At 41.1% G+C, this 12232-nt stretch overlaps 1 protein-coding gene across 1 annotated transcript in view; it reads right to left on the reverse strand.

Moving 5' to 3' along the window:
* The window catches only part of roraa (RAR-related orphan receptor A, paralog a), a 296333-nt gene that overhangs the window by 206666 nt on the left and 77435 nt on the right, over positions 1-12232 (reverse strand). The gene's annotated exons all lie outside the window — the stretch shown is intronic.

The following is a 12232-nucleotide window of genomic DNA, read 5'->3' on the forward strand; positions in this document are numbered from 1 at the left end:
CTCTTTATGACTCTCTCCCTACTCCATCTCTCTGACTTTCATCATTTTTCACTCTGTTTCTCTTGCTCCCCTCTTCCTCTCTTTCACATTCTCTCTTTCTTTCTCTCTCACCCCTCTCTTCTTCTCTATCTGACTTTCTCTCTATGTCTCTCATTCCCCTCTCCATCTCTTTCTTTTACTGTTTTTTATTCTCTCTCCTTTCTTTCTGACTGTCTCTCACTTTCACAGTCTCTTTCTTCTTCTATCTTTCTGTCATTCTTCTCTTCTCTGTCTGACTTTCTCTCTTTATGACTCTCTCCCCTCTGTTTTTCATTCTCTCCCATCTTCCTCTCTTTCTGACTATCCCTCTATCTCTCTCTTCCACTATTTCACTCTCTCTCCTCTCCCTCTCTGACTTTCTCTCATTCTCTTTGACTTTCTCACATTCCCTCTCTCTCTCTCTGCTAAACTAACACTCCACTCTCTGAGACCCAATATCCTGTTTTGGCTGTTGCATAGTTGTTTTAACCTTTCACCCCCCATGCAATTTGTCAAGGAGAGAATGAACAATATCCCAGAGGCCAAAATCCTAATCCAGGACAAACAGGGATGAACTGGAACGCTGGAATGTCAGCGAGAGGAGGTCCTATCCCAGTTAAGTTAGTGCCTCTCAAAGTCAAGGTGGACAGATGGTGGTTGGGGGGAGTGGTAGCCTCTTTATATCTCAGGTGAGCTCATTGAGCTCATCCAAAAGAAACAACTGTCCTTTTTTTAAATGCAGCCTCCCTCAAAGGAACATCTCTCCTGTTCAGAGTGCGAGTCAGCCACCCTTTAAAAGTCTCGCTACAGCGAACACTGTACAGCGCCCATCATTACCCTTAACATCCATTGTCACTCCGGATTCACTGATGCTATATCATCACACAAAAAGAACAAAGGCTCTGCCTGACCTGGCCCTCGCCGACGCGTAATGCTGCTTAACACCAGGGCCTGCACATTCAATTAGACAGGCTAGAGAGAGCTGCAGGCACTGAGCGAGAGGAGAGGAGAGAGAGAGAGAGAGAGAGAGAGAGAGAGAGAGAGAGAGAGAGAGAGAGAGAGAGAGAGAGTGATAGGACTGAAATTAAGCTTGTTACGGACTAATTTCAACTTCACTTCATCTAAGCTTATATTACCTCTTTCCTATTCTATCTCTCTCGCTTTTCGGTCTCTCTCACCTCACAAGAGAAGCATTTGCATATCTCAGGTAAACTGGGGAATAAAGATTGCGGATCCAATTAATCCTCTGGGGAGCTAATTAGTTACAATTAAATTTCTGCTTCACTTGTTGTACAGGAGTGTACAGTAAACACATAAAGAATATGTAAAACTCGCCTGTTTTTTTGCCCAAAAGTTATAATACATTCACACAGACACACACAAACAGGCACATACACATGCGAGCATGCACTCGCCATACAAGCACACACATAAACGTGTCATGCACTGTCTAAAAGGTAGCTAACTACACTGCAGTTCATAATGCAAGAGCCTGACGTGCTGTTGCATTGCATTTCTATATTTCTGTTGACCCCAGCATTGGGTCAAAAACTGATATTCTCAAATGTCACAATAATTTAAATACGTGCTGATATGCAAATTATCAATCTTTCATTCTCTTTTATGTATCGTGATTTTTTTATTGCTCCTCCTTTTTTAACCATTCCCAAGGTCTATCACAATCATGAGATTTTAGCTGATGATCAGTTGACATCCAAACAAATAAGATTAACAATCTTTATTTGTGTTCATAATAAAAACATTAAAGAGAAAATATTAAAGAATAAGCCTAAGGTAGCCAAATTAGCTGATTAGCTATCATGTTTCCTAGCCGTTGATAGCAGACAAAGCTCAAACATTACTCACTGCTGCCCTCTAAGGCTACGTTTACATTACCAGGCTAAAAAACTGATGAAAACACACCCATTTTTACATTCTGTTTGTTCTTTTTAGAAGAAATCTGTGGATATATCTTTTTCACACCTCCAAAGTTCAGTCTTGGAAGTTGGATGCATTTTTGGCCTCTCACAATCCAGTAATCCTAAACACATTCAGTGGTGTTGATGTCTGGGGTCTGTGGTGGTCAGTCCATAGTTTGGTAAACAATTTTCTTCTTTCTTTTTCTCAGTGACTGCTGTGAGTTGTCCTCTCACAGTGAAAGGATGGAAAGAAACACCTGTGGAATTTGTCTGACGCAAGGCTGAAGCAAAGATCAAAGCTTTGTTCATCTGATGGTGACCATTCTGGTGGTCTGTATGGCTGTTAGTAGCCCCATTTTTTCCATATCTTCAAAAAAAAACTTTTATAAACTCCTGTTTTTTCATTTATTTTCCTTTAACTTTCCCCTTTTTTATACAAATGTAAGTGTATCTTGTATCTGATCTCCTCAGAAATATCTGCTGAAAAATGAATAACATTAAGTGAGTGAGGGGTGGTCTTTAACTTTTGCACAGTATGCATTTGTATGCAACTCATAAAATAGTTAACACTTCAGTAAAAACTTTCAGATCATATGTGTCTATATTACAAGTACATAAGCACTTAAGCAGAAGCACCGGAGTATGAGGTATAAACATGAAGCTGGTGCCTCTACTGCCACACACACAGGTGTGTGGTGTGCCTTCATCTTGTCATCACACATCAGCAGTGATTTGTGCGTGTCACACCGTCTCTCACACTGTGTCACTTCCTGTTACAGTGCTCGCCGAGTGACACGTTGAGCTGAGGCTGGCCTGTCACACCACACCTCACTGACAACAAACAAACACAGGACAGGCTGAGAGACACAGGCAGACACATACACATATACACACGCAGTAGGATGCAGGGAGACACACTGAAGCAGGACACGCATGCTAAATCAGCTGCATTTACATTCGCAAGATCATTTCGAATCAACAAATCAATGTCCAAGGTAGACAGATAAACAGGACTTGTTTATCCTTCATTGTGAATTAGAGAACGGAAGGTCAGAGTCAGTGAGCACCGCGCAGCACCTTACTAACAACAGGGGAGAGTCAGGCTCACAGATGAGAATCACGCATGTTTTAAATATAACACGCTGTTTCTGTTGTTTCAGTTTACAGTGATTTGGATTTTCATCTCATTTTAAAAGTAGACAGTTTTCCTCATCGCTAGGGGCAGGAAACATTCTGACATAAATGTGAATGGCATGACATAATGCAACGGTATGGATTTTACCATATTGTGGATACTGGTATGTTCTCACAATATTAGCCTGCAGCCTTTTTCATCTCCTGAAGATCATAAAACCACACCTGTGCAGAGTGTAAGGAAGCTACTAGTGTGTGACAGTTAGGATTTATACCATATAGAAGAGAAAGCAAACTCTGTCTGTCTTAGTTTGGTCCTATAAGGTCATATATACTACACATAAGCAGTGGGTAGCACTGTCGCCTTACAGCTTGAAGGGCCTGGGTTTGGTTCCCCAGCCGGGTGACCAGGGTCCTTACTGTGTGGAGTTTACATGTTCTCCCCATGTCTGCGTCCAAAGACATGCAGTCAGGCCAACAGGACACGCTAAATTGACCCTTAGTGTGTGTGAATGTGTATGTCTGCCCTGTGAGGGACTGGCGACCTGTTCACAGTGTATTCTGCCTCCCACTCAGTGACAGCTGGGATAGGCTGCAGCTTCTCCTGCGACCCCAGAAGGATAAGTGGTTTAGAAAATGTGTGTGTGTAAGTATTATTATTACTGTTGTAGTTGTTCACTTTTTTGGTGTATTATGATATCATATTGGGATATAAATATGCCCACCCCTCTCAAAATGTATGAGTTCTAACAATATTTGGGGGTGAGGCAAATGCAATTAATAATGTAGGGCTATTGTTTGATGTGCCCTGGTCATACAGCAAGTAGTCTTGCTAGCCAGACCTATCGAGACAGATAGGCTTCGTTGCTCAATGTTATCTAAAACCAGCCTACTTTGACAGGAAGTAGACGTATGACTGACATGTAAAATGACCAGCCACAGACTGTTGTTTTAGCGTAACTTGTAGGGTTGTCTGTCAAAATGGTGCTACAACAAAAAACACCATGTGAAACAAAGTGTTAAGCCTGTCCACAAAACATGCAAGATATTGTTTACCTGCTACTAGTGTCAAAGAGGTTCTTAAATCTTAAGGACAAGATGCCATGACTTTTTTCAATCCAGAGACTGTATCTCTCTCTAGCAGGCTCCTTGTCAGACACAGGCAGCTGCTTGTTACTGGTGACTGGCTATCGTTTATCTTAATAAACAAGCTTCTTTCCCATCAAACTGATAGAAACTGGTGTACTGAAGTGCATACACAGTTTGGCAGTTTGGATAGTTAATTAAAGTGCATTACAGTAGTTGTGGCCATCTTGGCGTACAGTAAGTATCAGAAGGTCTGTGTACTTCTGTAGGTGGAGCTTCTGATGCTGAGACTGCATAGAAAACATCAGCTTTGCACTGCAACAACATAATTAGCTGATCCCTCCCCATCCTGTACACAAGAACCTTGCTCTCTAACACCTTTAGCCCTTTATATGCAGGTAGCACATAGCGCAGCTGTGATTTAAACACAAATCCAGGTATAAAGTTTCACTTAGGCACAGCAAGAGCTGTTTTCAGCAGCTGAGTCATTCAAGAGCGTGGCTATTAGTTTTAACTTGGAAATCAGAGCTTTTTCTGCGAACTTACTATACTATGAGTCGCATTATAGAAAAAAGGAACATGCCTAAAGCAGCTAAGTGGTGCTGTCTGTCAGGCATGTTCTGTGCACATTATAATGTAGAACACTGTCTTTCAGAGCCATATTTAAAAAGCTCCTACAGGCCCTCAAAGCAGGATGTGAAAGCTAGAGAATAAAGGATCATGACTCTTCACACCTTGTCAGTACGACTAGCCTCTACACCAGCAGATACAGAACGGAGAGATCCCCCCATACAGAGCTATAGTGGGTCTGAGTTGCTCACTTAGCAAAAAGAGAACAGCTGACAGGGTGCTTGTTAAGAAAAATGTCACCTCAAATCAATACAATGTGGCAATATGTAAAGAGGGGCCTCAGTCTTCTTAAGGAGTTTTGCCAAGAGTTAACTGAAAAGTGACAGGAAGGGAGAGAAAGGGAGATAGAGAGGGAAGCGGTGGAGGTGAATTTTATCCAGCATCCTACACGCTCTGTAAGTGGCACCATCGTCATGTAGAAAAAATCAAAAGCATTTTTGAGAAAAAAGTTTGTTTTTTTTACATGATGATTCTGTTTCTGCATGAATATTAAAAATACAGTATGGATTTATTGGAATCTAGAGGTATTTTCCACCTCCATTTTCTGCCAGGGCAATAGATACACATTATGCATGATGAATATTAACAGGAGCACAGTCGACAGGGAGGGTCCTGAGGGAAGATAGACTTTCACAACAATTTACACAGCGCCTGTGTGACAGCAGCCTAATCAACTTCATCTGCGCCTTATAAAAACTTAAACAAACGCACGCGCGCTGAGGAGCGCCGAATATTCATTCATGTGAAATCCTAAACGCAATGTTAAGTGTCCTATCTCGTCGAAGGCTGCGGCCCCTTGCTGCATTAACGGCTCTTGAAAGCTGTGTCGAACAGCGACTACATCCGCAATGATGTAGCCGGGGCTTCAAAGTATTACCGAGTGGAAATGAAAGTCGACCTCAAGTGCGCAGATTGTTCAGTGATTTCAAAGAAATCCAAACGTACAGCGGCACAGGACACATGAAAGAGTGGAACACAGCCGTGGGCCGATTGCAAAAAGGTTTCATCATCCAAACAAACTGAGACAAGCTGAATATACGCTGACAATTTGCTGCTGCATCAGTAATACACTAAGACAATGCCTCTACTCTACAACCAAACACCAGTTTCAGCACTATTACGCCAGATACCTTCCACCGCTGCTGCTCTTTTAGCCAGTCCAAAGCCAAAGAGACCAAAGCAGGCCATTTTCTAAAGATGGAGCGCAATGAGCCTTCAAGCGTCAACTGGTGTAGAAAATTGCACAAGACAAATCCTACAGACAAGCGGGCACGCTACCACGCACACAGACACATGCAGATATCCACCAAGCATGAAGAAACACAGACACATATGCAGTCCAGGAAGCAGTACAAAGCACAGTCTTCATCTGTACTACAGACTAGACCTCGTCTCATGACTTGTTCTGAGAGCGTAAATTAACGGTCTCGGTCTCGTCTCGGTCTCAACATCATTTTCACTCGTCTTGTCTCGGTTTTGGGGCAAAGTTGACTTGGTTCTTCAGACCAGCTGAGTGCAATGGGTCTGTCTGAGGAAACTGGAAACAGAACTTTTTCTATCATTATTGAATATTAACTTTTAAACAGAATTAAAAAAGTCCTGTCTCTACATGTTCAGAAAAAATCTGCCTCACAGCAAGGAGGGCCTGGGTTCGATTCCCCGGCCAGGCGACCAGGGTCCTTTCTGTGTGGAGTTTGCATGTTCTCCCCGTGTCTGCGTGGGTTTCCAAAAACATGCCAATTGGTCATGCTAAATTGCCCCTAGGTGTGAGTGTGTGTGTGTGAATGTATATGTCTGTGTATCTGCCCTGTAATGGACTGGTGACCTGTCCAGGGTGTATCCTGCCTTCCACCCAATGACTGCTGGGATAGGCTCCAGCTCCCCCCCACGACCCAGAAGGATAAGCGGCTTAGAATGTGTGTATGTGTGTGTGTGTGTGTGTGTGTTGGTTGAGGATCGAATTGATCCCTTCCATGATGGCTTAACTGGGTGTTATTTGGTTGTTGATGTTCATTGGTTCCAAAATTCAAACATCTCCTGAGGGCACATTACTATATTTTCATTTAATAATAAAAGGTGATTTTTTGAATAGTTTTCAGAGAAAAAGGATAATATTCTCACTGTAATTTACAATAATTATGACAAATCATATTTTTAGGCTATTTATTACTTAATGTTATATAATAGTGCTTATTAATGTTATCATGTCTAATGAATGATAACGAACGTACAATGAACTGCAAACACATTTCACTTCTTTTTCATTTTTATCTTCTGAAAAAATCTTAATCTGGTCTCGGTCTCGAGCCATTTCCTTGCAAAAACACATGGCTGTAGCGAGCGAGGCAGCAGGTTTCTGCTGCAGGTAAAAAGACGGAGGCTGAGATTTTAAAAAAAGCTGCCGTGTCTGACCACAGCATCTGGCCAGGAGGCCTACGGAGAAGGAAGGGAGCAAGGTTAACTTAATTAAGCGTTAGAGGCTTGTGCTCAAATTAATTATGTGTTTCTTGAGGAAGTACAGGTTTGTAAATATTTTAGTTGGTCTGATTTTTACAGCGGTCAGGCAGCTTAAATTGTTCCTTAGGAAAAAAACAGGAGGAAAAAATACGACTTGGGTTGGATATCTGGCTGGATTACTGTGTCTGAGTTATGCAGCTGAAGTTGGCCAAATGAAGGGCACACATAAAGAGAAAGATCCTTATAGCTGTTATATTAGTGCTTCATTTTATCTTCAGTGCTTTATTTGGAACAACAGCATAAAAAGGAAAGAAAAACAATCATTTAAGGAAAAAAATGACAAGGGGAAATGACTATCTTGAACTATTTGGCTGACACTCAAACAGGTTAATTCAAAACCAGTAAAACACAGGCAAACCACTACATCAGAAAAAATGCAGGCAGCCACAGAACATTTGTATCCCATTTTCAAGCTAGATTTTACCCACAACCACTTTTTTACCCAGTCATTATGCTGGGATGAAAAAAAATAAATCAATCTGACAATATCTTGAAGTGTCATGGTTATGAGAAAGATGTTAAAACCTAAACCTTTGTGCCTGGAATAAAGCACACTTTTAGAGTTTAACACAGTCAAATGCTAACTGTATACCACTCCTCGTAAGGAGCCCCCACTGTGCGGGGACCTAAAATAATGTCACAGGAACGACTTTGCCAGATGCCAAAGGCACCCGCATCCTCTGAGACTGGAGGCAGCTTGGGCAACGTCTCTAAGACTGATAGACGACAAGAATATGCTGAGGAGCATGGGATAGAGAGGGAGACAGAGAGAGAGAGAGAGTCAGAGAGAGTCAGAGAGATTGAGCCGAAGAAAGAGAGTGAGGGAGCGAGGTGAGAAAAATGAGTGCGAAACTTTCTTTGTCCTACGCCTTCCCCCGTCCGCGCAGATGCGCAGCGGAGCCGGTGCAGCTGGCTGGCTGACAAATGGGAAAAAATAGTCCAATTTGAGCTGGTCGTTAGCAGTTCGGAGTGCCGCATTCCAGATAAATGAGCGGCTGCCTCAGGTATGGCAGCAGATCTTCCTGAAGCATTCCTGAGAGACCGAGGCCCTGATTCCGGCAGCCCCTTCGCCATGCCTTCGATCCGCCCGGCCCGGCCCAGTGCTGCAGCAGGGGTCACCTTGCCGCTCCACTCCTGCTGGGCTTCTTATTTTTACACTCCTGACCCCCCGCCTCCTCCCTTTGCCAATCCCCCAGTACCCTCCTCCCCATGCTCCCGCTGCTACCTGGCCCTTTAGCCATACACTTTAGCTAGCTTGACTTTTTCTTTTTTCTAAGCCCGCATTTAAAGGGGCATTATGGTGGTTCTTATGGCAGTGTAAAGGCAAAACTGAGCTAGCCATAAGTGTTGATACTCATTCTGTGTTGTTAGAGTGTACAGTTGACCTATTCATACTCCACAAACGTGTTTTTTCATAGCTGTTGTGAGGTTTACAGAACTCTGGCAAAAATACGATTCCACTCAATTAGAAATTTCTCAAATTTAGAATGAATTTTTAATTTGCATCATACATTTCAGATACTATTTACTTTGTATGTGCATAAAAAAGCACAACAACAAAAAAATACATCTGATATTGATGTGTAATTGAGCTGATGTTTCTGCCCCACCTTGTTTTGATTAGTTGCAACAACACATTAGAAGAGGGGAGAGCATATTACTAAACTGGAAAGTCAAAATTATGAAGCAACTCTAAAGAAAGATCACTGGAAATTTGCAAATTGCATGAGATTTTTGCCACCATTCTGTAGAATTTTGCAGCATCAACAAAAGAATGCATTGCAAAGAAGCCTGGGTTTTGTTATGTATGCATTGCATGGAGCAACAATATTTTGACCGTAGTTTTGTTTATGTGTAGCAACACACTGGCTGTAATGGAGCTCTTCAAATAGAGCAACATTTTTGATTCACAATATGATGTTAATGTTGGGTCAACATATACAAACTGGATTTACAAACACCTACTGGCATAAACTTTAAACGTTTTGCCATTAGGAACAGGCAACGGGCTAATGTAATTGGATATCAGTGATGACTGAGAATTATAGAGAATTAGATCGACCTCAATTACTTTTAAACAGCTTGCTTTGTAACATTAAATAATATTTACATGTAATTCTTTACATCTGATTGTTACAGGCCTTTAACAAGCTATTAGGTTACTGCACGTCAACGTCCTCATTGTCTCTGCTGTGGCGTTCCAAGACTGTGACATACTGTCTGAGGAAAATTGTAAGCATTTTCCGTATGGCTTAACTGTCCCGATGGTTCAGATGAGTTGTAAAACTATGAAAACATAATACTTCATGATTTCCCACAACTATGTATAACTGAGCTCCAGAGCGCCTCTGCTATAATGACGGAAAACGTTTTTTTAAGATTTGAAGCACCATGGGTCTCAGTGTAACTGTCAAACTGTCAAAAAAAAAAAATATATATATATGCATATATATATATATATATATATATATATATATATATATATATATATATATATATATATATATATATGTGCGTGTGTGTATATATATATATATATATGTATATATACACACACATGTCCCTTTTATATCGCCTAGCCTTACCTGCCAGGCCTGCAGCTTACTGGGTGAAAGTCTCAGGCAGCCACTACACGTGGCTGTTCTCATATGGTAAAGAGAAAGGAGTGGCAGTGAAGAGGGAAAAAAGTACAGCGTGGAATCAACTCCATCTGGTGTTGTTTTAGTGTTGGTAGGTGAAGGGTAGAGAGTGCACTCCATTAACAGTGTCTACGAGGGTCTGAACCCAGTCAAACACTTACTCTGGCATTGTGACTCTGACACTCCCCCAGATGCTGCAATATAAAAGGAAGCGAGTGCATATGTGTGTGTGAGTGTGTGTTGGTTGCCAAGAACACCCTCCTCCGAGGCGATTCTCGGGTCCACCCATGGACCATGCCAAGCCAAGCAGGCCTCTAGTAGCCAGAGAGACCACAGGCTGAGTCCATGCCAGTTCAACAAACAAACTCAAGCATGCTTGAGCCCACTCACTTTAAGCTCTAGCTTCAAGACTGCAGGATTTTATACAGTTACAGTTCTCAACAAATGATCTACTGGCTTTAGCACAGCCTCAGATTCAGCATTTAAAAACCCTGCAAGTGCAGTTTAAAGGCAAGCACTGCTGAATCATGATACAAAGCGTGCTTGACATCATTTCAAATAAAAATGCTGAAATTTGTGCATATCAGCAGTACACTCTGTATATGTTTCTCTGATTAATGAATATAATAGGCTAAAGTTAACATGGTAATTTCCTTTGGGCATAAATGACTAAAACCCTCATAGCTTATACCAGGGTTATACAATACAGTCAAAATATAATTTGTGATTCTACTGCCACATATGACAAGCTAATAAAGCCTGCAATGTACTAAAATAGAAGTGTAAAGCATTGTTGTGAAAAAGCATTTTATTTGCCTTGATTTGTCAAAACACCCACAGAAACTTTGACTGGTCAAGACGTTCAAAGCACACAGCAAACTAATTCTTTGACTGGTTATAGACTCACTTGCGTGAAGATTAACATAGAATATAATAGATAAGAACATTCTCTCTCAATGTATGTATATATATATATATATATATATATATATATACACACACATATATATACACACAGCAGTACTATATGTTATTATATGTTTTTCACCATATAAAATCAATTTAGTTGCAGATAACTGTGAAAAAAAGTAGTTATATGCTAAACCTGTGCAACTTCACTGAATAAATTACTACAGCACACAAAAAGCATTAATATGACAAATGATTCCAACAGTCATTGAAATACGTAACAGACATGTGAATGACCACAAGTCTTGGCCAATTATGAAAAAAAATGTGTGTGTGTGAGACAGACAGGATAAAATATTGCGGGACAGTTCAGGTTCAGGACAGTCTATCTAGTTGCCATTCCACGTGCCCCTGTTTGACTGATGCTGCTGCTTTGGTGGACAATTGAGTGTTATCTAGTGGACACACTCTTCATTTGTGCTTCTGTGGGGATGAGTCCCTACCCTCACACACACACACACACACACACACACATGCTCAGTACCTCATCAGACATAGTGTTCATGCTTTCTGTCTCCAGTGCATACTGCATTCAGCACTATATCCCCCTCTCCCCTCCTCCTGCCTTTCACTCTTCACATATCCGCCCACAGAGAGGACTCTGGCTGCTCTTTGTTTGTCTGATTGTTTATTGGGCCTCCCCTAAGCCGTTTAGTATTGGTCTGGGTGTAGTTCCCAAACCCCTGGATGCAATATTGAAGTACACTTGATTCAATATGTTCTACAGGAATATTTGTCCACAGCGAGAGGGGTCTTTAACACCCATGGAGTGCCACAGGCATGGCAGCCAGACCGAGGAGAATGTGGGGATGAGACAGAGAGCAGAGCTTTTTTTTTCTCCCCTCAACCAAAGCCAAAGTCCTGCATCCCTCTGATCTCCTCCGGCTGACTGCAGTGCTCTCCACTGCGTGTGTGCGTGAGCACATTTGTATGTTGGGTACTACACTTTTTTGGGAGGAGGAGGGACATCACGCAAAGAAAAAAAACAAAACAATTAAATTATATGAATAAATAAAAAATACTATATTTAGTTTACTATATAGTAGATATATTTTCTACTAGCAGATTTAAATATATAACTATAAAAATACATAAAAATGGCTCTAAGATATAGTGTATGTTTATTCAACTATCTGCAAAACATATACATGCACAATTAAATCGTTTGCAGATAGTTGAAGCTAAATAAATAAATAAATAAATAAATAAATAAATAAATAGTGGATGCATCCTCAACTATGACATTTTACTAATTGAACAGGCTTTAAAACAGGCTAATAAAATTTTTTATCCAATAAATAGCAGACAAATTATTTTCAA

This window comes from Colossoma macropomum, unplaced genomic scaffold (genome assembly GCF_904425465.1).
Source record: "Colossoma macropomum unplaced genomic scaffold, Colossoma_macropomum, whole genome shotgun sequence".
Taxonomy (NCBI): Eukaryota; Metazoa; Chordata; class Actinopteri; order Characiformes; family Serrasalmidae; genus Colossoma; species Colossoma macropomum.